The following is a 15,076-nucleotide window of genomic DNA, read 5'->3' on the forward strand; positions in this document are numbered from 1 at the left end:
TTATCAAGTTTGTCCTCTGGGTGAAGGATTCATGGATCTTTAATTTCCTCTGGATGGCAGGTACATGGATTCAGAGCTATCACACACTAACTGCATGTTTTTGGAATTACTTTAATAATGGTACCTACTGTGAGGAAATGACACGGGGGGAAACTTTCTCCCAACCTTTTAACCATCTTTTTGGGTCTGCTCCACCAGTTTTCGAAGGGTTAAGATCCACTCTAAGTGCTAATGATATCATACAATGGGTGGTGTTGCTGATATGCCTGTTATGTTTAGCACTCAGAGATAAGAGAAGATTAACCTGGATAACTACCCTGACACCTACACCAGAGACTAAAGATGCTGCTGCAGAGACTGACACTACCCCAGAGACTGGAGATGCTGCTGCTCCAGAGCCTGACCCTGCCCCAGAGCCTGCCTCAGAAACGAACCTCCCAGATTGGGTGAGGGTGCTGGTTAAGGAGATGCAGGAGATGCAAGAGATGCTGAAGGAGTGCATTTCACCAGCTGGTGAGAAACCTGCCCTTTGCATTGAAGAGGGACAGTCTAATAGTACAGCTGTGGAACCCACAAATGTTACAACTGTCCAGGTTCCAGCTGAACCACAAAGGCAGTCACAGCCAGCAGCAGTTGCCCCGGTAGAAACAAGGAGGTCTAAGATGAAAGCAGAGCACCCAGATAGGGGAGGGCCCTCACAACCCACAGGGGAGCCAGAGGTTGCAATCATCACCGAGTCCCTGACGTACGAAAGTCTCCGTAATCTGCACAAAGACATTGTGCGACGAGGGCGTGAGGCTTATACTACCTGGTTACTCCGGGTCTGGGACCTTATGGGTACAGGCGTGCAGCTGGACGGTGGTGAGGCAAGGAACTTGGGACCCTTAACCCAGGACTCAGGTATGAATCAGATTTTTGTAAGGGAGCCAGGATCCCTTTCTCTCTGGGAGCGGCTTTTAATGAGTGTCAGAGAGAGGTTTGTCCACAGGGAGAGAATGCAGGAGCACCACCATAGAATGTGCTGGAAGACCCTGGAGGAAGGGATCCAACAGCTGAGGGAAGTGGCAGTATTAGAGGTACTCTTTGGGAGGGATGGACAACATAATAATTACCCCGACAAGGTCAGGTGCACAGGGCAAATGCTGTGGAGTCTGGCAAATCTTGGGCCATCTCAGTACACCACTTTCATTGCAACAATTGATGCTGACACTAACCGAGAGACAGTGGGCTCTGTTGCCAACAAACTTAGGAATTATGAGAGTATGATTAATGGCCCAATGCAGGCTCATATCTCAGCTGTGATTAAGGAGTTCAAAGAAGAGATGAGGGAGGAAATGAGGAAGGTTAATGCAGCACCCATACGAGTCACAGACCCCAAAGTCAGACCCCAACATTCCCCAGCTAGAGAGAGAGGGTACACCCCAAGGGCTAATCTGTGGTTCTTCCTGCGTGACCACGGGGAAGACATGGGGAGGTGGGATGGGAAACCCACTTCTGTCCTGGCAGCACGGGTCCGTCAACTCAAGGAGGGAAACTCTAACTGGGGGAGTTCCACCAAGGTGAAGGTAGCCTCAACCTCCCATGACCAAGCTTTTGGGTACGATCTGTCAGATCCCCTTGAAGGGACCTCTAATATGTATACCCAGGAGAGGAATAATAACCAGTGTTAGAGGGGCCCTGCCTCTAGCCAGGGAGAGGCACGGGAAAACCGGATCTTCTGGGCGGTGTGGATCCGATGGCCTGGCACATCAGAGCCACAAAAATACGATGCCTTAGTTGATACTGGTGCACAGTGTACCCTGATACCATCGGGACATGTGGGGGCAGAGCCTGTTTCCATTGCTGGTGTGACAGGGGGATCACAGCAATTGACCCTGGTGGAAGCTGAGGTGAGCCTTCAGGCACCTCTGCCACAGGAAGGAGTGGCAGAAACATCCTATTGTGACTGGCCCAGAGGCCCCGTGTATTCTGGGCATAGACTTCCGCCGGAACGGCTATTACAAAGACCCGAAGGGACTCAGGTGGGCTTTTGGCATAGCTGCTGTAAAGGCAGAGGACATCAAGCAATTGAACACCTTGCCTGGACTGTCAGAAAACCCGTCTGCAGTAGGACTCCTGAGGGTAGAAGAGCAACTCGTGCCAATTGCGACCTCAACAGTGCACCGCCGGCAGTATCGGACGGATCGAGATGCCGTGATCCCCATCCACAGGATGATTCGTGAGCTGGAGAGCCAAGGGGTGGTTAGCAAAACCCACTCACCCTTCAACAGCCCCATCTGGCCTGTGCGCAAATCTGACGGAGAATGGAGATTGACTGTGGACTATCGTGGCTTAAATGAAGTGACTCCACCGCTGAGCGCCGCTGTACCGGATATGCTGGAACTCCAGTACGAGCTGGAGTCCAAGGCAGCGAAGTGGTATGCCACTATTGATATTGCTAATGTGTTTTTTTCCATTCCTCTGGCAGCAGAATGCAGGCCTCAGTTTGCTTTCACCTGGAGGGGCGTGCAGTACTCCTGGAACCGACTACCCCAGGGGTGGAAACACAGTCCCACTATCTGCCATGGACTGATCCAGACTGCACTAGAAAAGGGTGAGGCTCCAGAACACCTGCAGTACATCGATGATATCATTGTGTGGGGGAGCACAGCGGCAGAAGTGTTTGAGAGAGGTAAGAGGATCATCCAGATACTGCTAGAAGCTGGCTTCGCCATCAAGAAAAGCAAAGTCAAGGGACCTGCCTGAGAAATCCAGTTCCTGGGAGTGAAATGGCAAGACGGACGGCGCCAGATTCCCACTGAGGTCATCAACAAGATCACCGCTATGTCCCCACCAACCAGCAAGAAGAAAACACAAGCTTTCCTAGGTGCCATAGGTTTTTGGAGGATGCACATTCCCGAGTATAGCCAGATTGTGAGCCCTCTTTACCTGGTTACCCGCAAAAAGAACGATTTCCACTGGGGCCCTGAGCAGCAACAAGCCTTCACCCAGATCAAGCAGGAGATCGCTCATGCTGTAGCCCTTGGCCCAGTCAGAACGGGACCAGAGGTCAAGAATGTGCTCTACTCTGCAGCCGGGAACAATGGCCTGTCCTGGAGCCTTTGGCAGAAGGTGCCTGGTGAGACTCGAGGTCGACCATTGGGATTCTGGAGCCGAAGTTTCAAAGGGTCCGAAGCCAACTACACCCCAACAGAGAAGGAAATCTTGGCTGCCTATGAAGGAGTTCAAGCCGCCTCGGAGGTGATTGGCACGGAAGCACAACTCCTCCTGGCACCCCGACTACCAGTGCTGGGGTGGATGTTCAAAGGAAAGGTTCCTACTACCCACCACGCCACCGACGCCACATGGAGCAAATGGATTGCTCTCATCACACAGCGCGCCCGTATTGGAAACCCGAATCGCCCTGGGATTTTAGAGATAATTACGAACTGGCCAGAAGGTGAAAACTTTAGTCTCACTGACGATGAGGAGCAGGTACAAGCAACAAGAGCTGAAGAAGCTCCACCCTATAACCAACTACCAGCAGAGGAAACACGTTACGCTCTTTTCACTGACGGTTCTTGTCGCATCGTAGGGATGAACCGGAAGTGGAAAGCAGCCGTATGGAGCCCCACACGACAAGTTGCACAAGCTACCGAAGGAGAAGGTGGATCGAGCCAACTTGCTGAACTCAAGGCCGTTCAGCTGGCCCTGGACATTGCTGAAAGGGAGAGGTGGCCAAAGCTCTACCTTTATACTGATTCATGGATGGTAGCCAATGCTCTATGGGACTGGCTGGGAAGGTGGAGGAAAGCCAACTGGCAACGTGAAGGAAAACCAATCTGGGCTGCTGATATATGGAAAGACATTGCCTCTCGGGTGGAGAAACTAACAGTGAAAGTCCGTCATGTAGATGCCCATGTCCCCAAAAGTCGGGCTAATGAGGAACACCGAAACAACGAGCAGGTAGATCAGGCAGCGAGAATAGAAGTGTCAAAGATAGACTTAGATTGGCACCATAAGGGGGAGTTGTTCCTGGCTCGATGGGCTCACGATGCCTCGGGTCATCAGGGCAGAGATGCCACCTACAAGTGGGCACGAGACCGAGGGGTGGATCTAACCATGGACAGTATTTCTCAGGTTATCCACGACTGTGAGACATGTGCTGCCATCAAACAGGCCAAGCGGGTAAAGCCCCTGTGGTATGGGGGGCGGTGGTCCAAGTACAATTATGGGGAGGCCTGGCAGATTGACTACATCACACTGCCCCAGACACGCCAAGGCAAGTGCTACATGCTGACCATGGTGGAAGCCACCACTGGATGGCTAGAGACCTACCCTGTACCTCATGCCACTGCCCGGAACACCATCTTAGGCCTGGAAAAGCAAGTCCTGTGGAGACATGGCACACCTGAGAGAATTGAATCTGACAACGGCACCCATTTCAAGAACGGCCTTATCAACACCTGGGCCAGAGAACATGGTATCGAATGGATATATCATATCCCCTATCATGCTCCAGCTGCCGGCAAAGTTGAACGGTGGAACGGACTCCTTAAGACTACCCTGAAGGCACTTGGTGGGGGAACATTTAGAAACTGGGAAAATAACCTGGCAAAAGCAACCTGGATGGTCAACACCCGAGGATCCATCAATCGAGCTGGCCCTGCCCAGTCTGAACCCTTGCACACAGTAGATGGAGATAAAGTCCCTGTGGTACATATGAAGGGTATTTTAGGGAAAACTGGATTAATCCCACCTCAGGCAGAGACAAACCCATCCGTGGGATTGTTTTTGCTCAAGGACCTGGTTACACTTGGCGGGTAATGCAGAAAGATGGGGAAACCCGTTGTGTACCACAGGGAAACCTGGTCTTAAGTGAGAACTGAGTATAAGATTTCATTGTGACACAGATGGAAATAGAATAAGGGGTGGATAATGTCCTGGCTTGTAAAATAAGCATGTATTCTATTTTTGCCATCTATCGCGAGTTAGGCAGTTTTTCTTATCTCTTTCAAGAACAATGACACTGCCAGGAAGATAATCTCCTGTTAATGGGCTATTGAATTACTCACTGTGGCTGGTAAGACTAGTTACATCATCCCATTGTGAGATGCTCCACCCAGAGGGAGGAGCCAAGCATCCCTGCCACCATAAAACAAGCATTTCTGAGGCAACAGACAGCCTTCTTCGCCGGATTTCCCAGAGGAATCAGGAACCAGGCCCAGCTGCTCCTTCGCCGCATCTTCAGAAAGGACCTACACCCTTCTGCAGATTGCCACTCCAGGAGGAGCAGCCACCATCTGGCCGGACTACTATCAACACCCTGACTTCTCAGGGTGTCAGGTTTTTTTCTCACTCTGCCAGTGGTTTTTGTTTTTTTTTTTTTTTTGCTTGTGCTAAATTGCATTGCTATTTAGTTTTTTTCCTTCCTAGTAAAAAACTGTTATTCCCATTCTCATATCTTTGCCTGAGAGCCCTTTTAATTCTGAAATTGTGATAATTCGGAAGGAGGGGGTTTACCTTTTCCATTTCACAGGAGGCTTTTGCCTTCCTTCACAGACTCCTGTCTTTTCAAAGCAAGACACTGGCTCATGGCAGGGTTATCCACGGCAGGCAGGTCCAGGTCATCAGTCGCAGTTCTGGGTCTCTTTTGGGTCGTCGTGGTCAAATTTGGTGCACGTTGTGCAGCAGTCATGGCCGGCAGCGCTGGCAGCACCACATTTTTCCTCTCAGTTTGGAATGAATCTTCTGATGCTCTGGACCAGAGAAGCAAATTCATGATCATGGTGTACATATAACCTAGGCATTTCTTAAAAGCTTGCCTATATCCTGCCATTCATGCCAACGTCTCAACTAGACATCACTGCCAAAGCTGAGCGGCTCCAAATAAGAGGGAGTTTGAATTGGCAGAGACTTTCACATTCAATAACAGTGGCCTAGCAGATTTCTGATCATCTGAAATCAGGATGACCTGGGAATTCTGGCAGCAAGAAGCAGCCCCAAATAGCTCTCAACCTTGTTTCACCACTGCTCATTTCCATCATTTTTAGCCAGCTTCGCAAAGTTTCCAAGAACACTCCGAGTAGTGAATCCCAGCTCATGGACTGCAGCATCAGAAGAGCAGGAAATGAAGTTAAACCCAGGGAGAAGGCTCAGGGGTGAGGCTGTACTTCTTGCCTAACTCTGCTGGGCATGGGATGGTCCGCTCACCTCTTTCAGCACCCACTTTTCCCGTGTTTTGGTCCCTACTCACTGCACACGTGCTCTCCAGCTGCTCTGCCTTGGCTCAGCTGATGCTGCACCAAGGATGATTTGACACAGAGCACAGCCATTTCTTCCAGGCCAGGACTTTGGCTCATTCGATGTCTAAGGCATGTGTCAACCTGCAGCTGGGAATTCCGTATTGATGGCTTCTTTTCCTGGCAGCATGGAAAACTTGAGGCTTCCAGCCTGAATAGCTAAGCAGATGCTGTGCAGAGTGACTTAACCCACAGGGGATAACCATGCAGGGGCTCGCTTTGCCTTCCCAGCGACACTGAACAGCTCTGTCCTCTCTTCCCCAAAGCAGAACCTTCACTCTCCTGTGTCACCCCAGTCTCTTTAAGGCATCTTTCCAAATTAACTGTGAATTGCCTTAAAAATACAGCACACGTGAAGCTCCGATGTATCTCTTGTCCTTCTGTGCCAGCTTTTACCTCTTCTCCCAGCACCTGAGCAAAGCTGTTTGTAAAGCCAACCTTCTTGTTCCGGTCTTTAAGAATCCCTCAACTCCAACAGAGAGCCTTGTACTGCCTGCACTGGCAGACTTCCTGGCAGGGCCCAATTAGGGAGTGTCAGCGTGCAGAAAGGAACAGGAATGTGGCATCTTCCTTGAAGTGTGTTTAAAAAGGAGCGTCAAAAAAATCCCATCCAAACAAAAAAAAAAAAAAAAAAAAAAAAAAGGGCAAGTCAAACTGTGTTCCCCTGCAGTTTGCAAAGTCTGGAGCCAAGAAACAGAATTTGTGGACAACTCCAGAGCATTTCTATTCTCAGGTAGAATGAGGACACCTGCCTTGAAGTTGGCTGAAAACAGATGAAGAGTCTGCTCTATCTTGCACGAGCTCCATGTGTGGGTGCTTTCCTTGTGCCAGAATCAAATCCTGGCCAGAATCAAAGCAACCTTGCAGAGCCGGTCCATTAGCTGGGCTTAGTTTGAAGTTTGTGCTCTCTGCTTTAGTCCTTCAGAAAAGCTCCTGTGCCTGAAGGCCTGAACCTTTTTCTGTGTTCAAATGTTGTGTGTAATAAGTAGTAGGATGTCTTTCCAGGAGCCCAAGTGATGATGGTCAAGTGCTTTGCCAAGCAAAAGCTCGATCTTGGCAGGAGGATCCAGCCTGGAGCCAGCCCAAGTTACCTGACTGTTCTGCACTGGAAGCCAAATAACAACTGAACCTTGCAAGGGTTGCATTTTGGTCAAAGTTGTTCTGTTTTTTGTTTTTGTTTTTTTTTTTTTTATCTTTCAGAAAAATGAGTCTGATTTTATTTGGGTGAATGACAAATATTCCTCCTTCTCTAGAACTGAACTGGGAATTTCTCTAGGATTGGGAACTTTTATTTCTAACTGTTTTTTCTTAACTAATGACACATTTTGCTCAACTCTTTCACATGCAGAGACAGCCTGTGCCTGTGCAGGCCAAGCTTCGCTGCTGCAATAGCAACTAAAGGAAATTGATTTTCAGTGAAGGGAGCACACTGCAGAAACAGACTTTCTTAACCATATTCAATAAAAGTTAGCAATGGAAACGGTGTTTCCTGACTGCCAGAGAAGCCAGACATTGATCTTGCAGGAGGTGACTGGTGGTTTCAGCTCTTGCTCTGCCTGGTCTCTGTTCCTTACTGCCCTTCAGATGGAACTGTTATTCCTTATTAGCATTTCATTATGAATGGACTTGAAAGACATTTCTAGAGCTGTTGGTCAGCAAATGTTTGCTGAGCGCATGCTTGTTTGGTATCAAGGAGTAAAATACCCAAACAAACTCACAGTGCTTCCCTCTTTCTTGTTTCAGCCCATCGTGCACATGTATGAGCAGTCCACTGAAGGAATACTGGAGGTGGGTGCTCTTCAATACCAGATCTCCATGGGAAAGCCAGTACAAATCCATGGGGAGGTGGATCCCTCTGACTCTGGGAAGGGTGAAACTGCCTCTGTGTCCATCAGCAAAACTCCTGTGAGCTTCTTCTCTCCTTCTCTTTCCAGGAAATGAGCAGCCCTCTGTCATCTCTCCTGCCACTTTTTCGGACACCTGCTAGAATAGAGACTTCCGAATTTCCATTGCAGGCAAAGGTAACCCTGCCCATTTTGGCCAGGGCTTCTGATAAATTACAAGAGATCTCTCTGCTGAGCAGAACTTCAGTCTTGGCAGAAGGAGCCTGCCTGGAGGCCAGCCTAAGTTCCTTGACCATAAACAGTGTTGAGAGTTAGAAACCAAGCAGAAACTGCACCTTGTGTGGGGTTCCATCATACCCAGGTGTTTTTGGGTTTTTTTTTTTTTACAAGAAAGAGTCTGATTTTATTTGTGTGAATGACAAATATTCTTGTCACTTGTGAACTGTCTTAGGAGAATTGGGAACTCTTATTTCTAACTGTTTTTTTTTAACTCCTGAGGCTTTATGCACAACTCTTACATGCAGAGGCAGCCTGTGCCTTTGCAGGCAAGGCTCAACTGCTTCAACAGCATCTTAAGGAAAATGCAGTTCCATAAAGGGAGCAGACTACAAGAACATACCTTATTAAAAATAGTGATAATAAGGATATGATAATGATGGTAATAATAATAATAGTGATAATATTAATAATAAATAAAAATAGTAATAGTAACAAAGAGAAGTAGGAGTAGAAATGGAAACAGTGCTCCCTGACTGCCAGATTCCAAAGGGAAGACAAACACCTCAGAGGAGGAGTTGACATTGCTGGGTTCAGCTCTCTCCATGCCTGGTCTCCATTATTAACTCCCCTTTAGATAGGCTTTTCATCCTTACTTTAATTATATTCTTAGTACACTTGCAATGCATTTACAGAGCTGTTGGTAAGCGAAGGTTTGCTGAGTTCTTGCCGATTAGTAAAAAACCCAAACAAACCCCTTCTGTTTCCCTTGTTCTTGTTTCAGGCAAAGAAGCCCTCTGATGTGCCACTGATTGAAGACATTTTGAGGGTAAGTGCTCTTAAATAGAAGATCTCTGTGCTTGCTTATGTTTTGCATACGTTAACGAAATGAGTGGGGACAAAAATACATTTTGAGAGCTGCTTCTCTCCCTCTCTTTCCAGGAAATGAGCAGCTCACTGTCACCTCTTCAGACGCCAGCTACAGCAGAGACTTCCAAACTTCCATCGGCAACAAAGGTGACCCAGCCCATTTATGCCAGGGCTTCTGATTAAATACAAGAGATCTTTCTGCTTAGCAGAAATCCAGCTCAGAGTTTTGGCAGCTCTTGGAATGCTTTAGAAATATTTATTCAAAAGTGCACATGCCCGTAACGTGCCGTTAACACAGTCTTGGTGTCAGTAGCTGTGTTGTTTAGCTACATGCTAAGCTACTTTGTCCTTTTATTCTAGGAATCTCAACCTGATGGATCTGCAGCACAGAAACAGAGTAAGTAGAAATGCAAAGAAAACGCAGTTCTTTGTGTGCTGACAGGTAATTTTTTAATGTTATTTGTGGCAGAGACCATAGAATGCTTACACTGATTCAGCAGCGTGATTTCCTTTGCTTTGCTGAACAGGGATGAATTTAGGAATGGCTTAAGAAACTGTAACCAATCATTACCTAGACCTTAAGGTAGCTGTTCAGCAGAGGACCAGCAGTATTTAGTTAGGAAACTCCCACCTGGAGTGATGAACAATCTTGGTGGCATACCCTTCCCTAGAAAAAAGTGACTCTCTCATCTGGTGCTGACACAGGGTAAAATACGCGACAAGGGAGGCATATAAATGCAACTTTTTAATTTTTGCTTTCCAGAGCAGGCTGGGACAGCTTCAGAAACCTTGCCGAGTTCTCAGCCAAGAGCAGCGTAAGTAACCAGACTCTGTCCTCATCTCTGCTGGGCAGGTACTTAAAAGAACCTGGAATGTACAAAAATTTGGCTTATCAGTCAGATTCTTCTCAGAAAACTTCATTGCAGGGAATTTTCACCAACAGAAACATTATTGTTTTATGAAGGTCTCACTAAATTGTTTAGGTCTGAAAAGACCTTGAAGATCATCAAGTCCTATCGTTAACGCAGCAAGGCCGAGTGCACTCAACCATGTCATGGTGACAATGACTGCGATTCAAACCAAAACAGAATAAAAGCGAAGAGAAAAAACCTCAGTCTTTGTGTACCAGACTGAGGTTTTTGTCTTCTTTTAATCTGTGGTGCTTAACATCTTGTCACACTTTGAACTCCTCAACCTACTGACAATAGATTAAGCTGGTAGAAATGCTAAGGGATACCAGCTGAATCTGATCATTCCTGGATATGGTTTTGATGCCAGGCAGGACAAGTAAAGCTACAGCTACCTAAACTGTGTAGATCTACTGATGACATTTTAAAGTTATTTTGTTGTAAAACTTTCTTCCATTGCCCAAGTAGAAGTTTTCAAAAAAGTGTTGGAGGTATTTTATTTAAAAAGAAACACAAAGAAATATAGTATTTCACATGGACGGTCTAAAAACCTCACTTTATATGCTAAGAATATAGCTAGTTGTAGAGTGGGATAAAGACAACATTTCTATAACCTATGGGAATTGTGTATGTTTGTCTGAATGGGTGTGAGTGGAAGGTTTGATAATTTCCAAGCTTTTTTTTATTCTGGTGCTTGGTATTTTGAGCACGGCAATGTATTCCTCTGGCCTTCTCCCCTCTGCTCCCAGTGCCCAAACACAGGGCTCAGTTTTAGTTTTGAATGCTGCCATGTCAGTGGAATAAGTAAGTAACCTTCCCCCCTGCTGCTTCCTAATTTTGTCTTCTGGTGGCCTGGCAGAGCTCTCCAGTTCCAGCACAAGAGGATGGCACCAGCACAGCCCAGCAGCTCGGAGTCAGAGAGCACCAGGGACTGCCACAGCTCCTCAGTCTGTGACAGAGAGACCAGCTCCTGTGACAGTGAGCAGGATAACCTTCCAAGGGGGCTGGACCTGCCCGCATGTGAGGTGAATTGAGAGACCATGGAGAGGCTGCTTCCACAGCCCCTTGCCCACTGCAGGGCTGGTGTCTTAGGAAGGACGCAGATGTTGTACTTCTCCTCCGTTACCAAATTCTGCCCGGTTTGTCCTGGAAATACTGATTTGCAAGACCCCTCTCACTCCAGTGAAGGCTTAGGCATTTGCCACTGACTGGTTTATGAATTTTATTCATCACATGTGCATCCATGGTGCTCAAGGAGCAAGTTAGTGCCTGTGGCCTGTTAGTTTAGAGTCAGTTCTTCACAGGCCAAAGGCCAGACTTCTGGGCAAGAGTCTCTGGGCTCTGGGGAGCTGTGCTAGGACAGAAAGAGCCAAAAAGGCATCAGTCTTGAATCCTTCTTTTCTCTTTTGTTGGCAGCCTGAGCCATCAGCTTCTAAAAAGTGGCAGCTTGACAACCTAATGACCCAGATAAAGTGAGGAGCAGTACAAAGAGAGGGTCCCATGGAAATTGCCCATGGGCATGGACGTGAGGAGGGTGTGAAGCAGGAGCAGGGCATCAGCAGCAATTCCTGCCAGCACCAGTCCAAGGCAAGGGAGCCTTCTTACAAGAGCTGTGGCCAAGTGGCCATGGATGTCCACAAGACCTTTGCCCAAGTGGCCGAGGACACTCACAAGACCTCTGGCCAAATGACCGAGCATTTTCACAAGACCTATGGCCAAGTGACAAAGGCTCCTCAGGAATCTCATGGTATGAGCACACCCAGCTCTCTAAAGCCTCTTGTGCACACCAAGGAGGCCTTGCCCAGGAAGATTGTGGGTATCAAAAGGCCCAGCGAGCCCCTGGAGCATGACAAATCCAAGAAAGTCCTGAAGCTGGAGAGTGAGCCTGGTCCGTTGGAGGTCAGAGACCAGTCCTCCAAAGACAAGCTGTTAGTCCAAGAAGCAGAGAAACCAAAACCTGCTTTCTGAAAAGGCCTGAAGCTGGGAGTGCAAAAACCCTCTGAGAACAGGAAGCACGAGGAGCCTGACAAGAGCTTTGCCCACGTGCCCAAGGTTCCTGCCCAGCTTTGTGGCCAAGTGGCCAAGCCTGCCCACGAATCTGATGTTACATCCAAGCCCAGCTTTCTGAAGCCTCCTGTGCACACCAAGGAGGCCTTGCCCAAGAATACTCTAGGTATCAAAAGGCCAAGTATGTCCCAGGTACATGACGAATCCAAGAGAGTCTGGAAGGTAGAGAGTGAGGCTGGTCTTTTGCAGGTCACAGACCAGTCTTGCAAGAACCAGCCCCAAGTCAAGAAAACAGTGAAGCCAAAAGCCACCGACAAAAAAGGCCTGAAGCCAGCACTTCACAAGGCCTCTGAGAAGAGAAAGGGCTCCCACCAGGTCAACACCAAAGGCTTTTTGGAGCCCAGTCTCCTGAGACATGCTCAGGAGTATGATGCCTTCATGCCCAGTGGCCACAGGCCTGGGGATTTGCACAAAGGGAAGGTGCCCTTGCCTCCTGGGGAGAAGAAGTTGTTCTCGCCTGCAAGGGAGGCAGACGTGAAGAGGAAAGCCATGAGGAGTCCTGAGGAGTCCCCCAAAAAGAAGGTGAGAGGGGCTAGAGGAAGTGGGTTTGGACAATGACCAAGGTGGTGTTTGAAAAACCCGTGTGGAGTTTCCCCTTCATAGGTTGGCAGTAGAGCCGTGATGCTTCTCCTCTAGAGGGAGTTCCAGTGTGCTGTTTTTTTCTGTTTTCAACCAGAATCGATCAAACTGAGCTGTACTGGTCTGTACTTTAGGTGAACTTCCAAGACCTGAGTGAATTTTTTTCCCTGTTGTTATTCTTGCTGCTAGAGGGAAGACAAGGGGGATACTCCCAGGAAGAAAAAGGAATGAGACAAAAAATCCCAACAAAATAATTTCAGCTTTCAGCAAACAAAGGCTCCAATAAAGTGAAGTGAGTATGCAGTGATGGGATGTCAGAAAGATGTGTCTCTCTTCAGAAGGGAAAGATGAAGAACTGTATCTCCTGTCCAGACACTCAAGAGTTGGCTTCTAACATGATGTGCATTCTGCAGCTACAGCTGCTGCAGATTGGCCTTTACGTGCTGGAAGCTATTGTTGGTTGGGGGTTTATGTATAAATTATGAATGGGATGGGATTGCTGTGGAACGCGTGTTAAGTTTCTTTTTTAGCATTAGTCTTATGACATGGTTATGACAATGGGAAGACAGTAGTAGTCTACATTTTTGGTAGCATACAAAGAACTTAATGTTACAACTTTAAGTTGTAACATTAGTTACAAAGTTACATAGTCAAAAGTTTTTTGACTAATCACACAAAACTAGTTACATAGTCAAAAGTTTTTTGACTAATCACACAAAACAAAAGCATATTGATAGTAGTTGTATCTAACTACTAGAAGTACATGCATTTTTTGTTAAAAGAGTGTTTCCTTATTTTGAATGTAATACTTGTTTGTAAGCTTTAAAACACAATGCACAGAGCTCTATTGTTAAGCTTGGAACTTCTTAATATCTTGCTAGATGTACTTTTCTGTAGCTTAGGAAGTTATTCTAGACAAGTGTTAATATACAGACTATTGTTCTATTTGTCTTTGTTTTTCTACTTCTTATATAATTTTTCTGGTGATAAATCTTACGGCTATTGCTTAGCTCTAATTGTAGTTTTGTTGTCTCTGAGGTCTGCTTTTTGTAGCTTCCCTAAAACTCTCTGATTTTGACAATTCCCACAGAAGCAACGAGTGCAGAAAGCCACTCTGAAGGTGTAGGTGAGTAAGGGTAGGGAGCCCTTCGCTTCTGACATCCTTTGAAAGCACAGAGGTGTCGGGGCTGATGACTGGCTGGGGGAAGGGATGTTCCAATTGCAGTAGGAATGGAAGAGCTTTAATTCTGGAGTTCCTTCCTCCCTTTTCCTCAGGGAAAATGAGCAGCTCTCTTACTCATGTGCTGGCTTTTGGAGTGGGATGGGTAGGAGGTAGTTTTGGGCAGAGAGGAGTCTGGATCGGGTCGAGGATGGTGCTGTGCTCTGTGTCAAATCATCCTTGGTGCAGCATCAGCTGAGCCAAGGCAGAGCAGCTGGAGAGCACGTGTGCAGTGAGTAGGGACCAAAACACGGGAAAAGTGGGTGCTGAAAGAGGTGAGCGGACCGTCCCATGCCCAGCAGAGTTAGGCAAGAAGTGCAGCCTCACCCCTGAGCCTTCTCCCTGGGTTTAACTTCATTTCCTGCTCTTCTGATGCTGCAGTCCATGAGCTGGGATTCACTACTCGGAGTGTTCTTGGAAACTTTGCGAAGCTGGCTAAAAATGATGGAAATGAGCAGTGGTGAAACAAGGTTGAGAGCTATTTGGGGCTGCTTCTTGCTGCCAGAATTCCCAGGTCATCCTGATTTCAGATGATCAGAAATCTGCTAGGCCACTGTTATTGAATGTGAAAGTCTCTGCCAATTCAAACTCCCTCTTATTTGGAGCCGCTCAGCTTTGGCAGTGATGTCTAGTTGAGACGTTGGCATGAATGGCAGGATATAGGCAAGCTTTTAAGAAATGCCTAGGTTATATGTACACCATGATCATGAATTTGCTTCTCTGGTCCAGAGCATCAGAAGATTCATTCCAAACTGAGAGGAAAAATGTGGTGCTGCCAGCGCTGCCGGCCATGACTGCTGCACAACGTGCACCAAATTTGACCACGACGACCCAAAAGAGACCCAGAACTGCGACTGATGACCTGGACCTGCCTGCCGTGGATAACCCTGCCATGAGCCAGGATCCTTTGTTTGCCAAGCACAGGAAAGTGGAGGAAGACCACAAGGAGCAATCCCAGGGCATCAACACTGGTACCCAGGAGAGCTGGTGGGAGGATTCCTGCAACCCAGGCGTGCTGTGGGATTCACTTCAGAAGCATCCTCTCAGATAAGTGACCATTTCTGACTGTAGGCAACTGCAGTGTGTTTATAA

At 47.5% G+C, this 15,076-nt stretch overlaps 1 protein-coding gene and 1 long non-coding RNA gene across 2 annotated transcripts in view; both read left to right on the top strand.

Moving 5' to 3' along the window:
• Positions 1-15,076, top strand: part of LOC137477663 (maestro heat-like repeat-containing protein family member 7) — a 198,653-nt gene that overhangs the window by 71,933 nt on the left and 111,644 nt on the right. The window lies entirely within an intron of this gene.
• Positions 8,279-9,309, top strand: LOC137477651 (uncharacterized). The gene is made up of 3 exons (XR_011001127.1): positions 8,279-8,486; positions 9,126-9,170; positions 9,284-9,309. It is a non-coding gene; the product is annotated as an uncharacterized lncRNA (long non-coding RNA).

The sequence above is a fragment of the Anomalospiza imberbis genome, chromosome 7, assembly GCF_031753505.1.
Source record: "Anomalospiza imberbis isolate Cuckoo-Finch-1a 21T00152 chromosome 7, ASM3175350v1, whole genome shotgun sequence".
NCBI lineage: Eukaryota > Metazoa > Chordata > Aves > Passeriformes > Viduidae > Anomalospiza > Anomalospiza imberbis.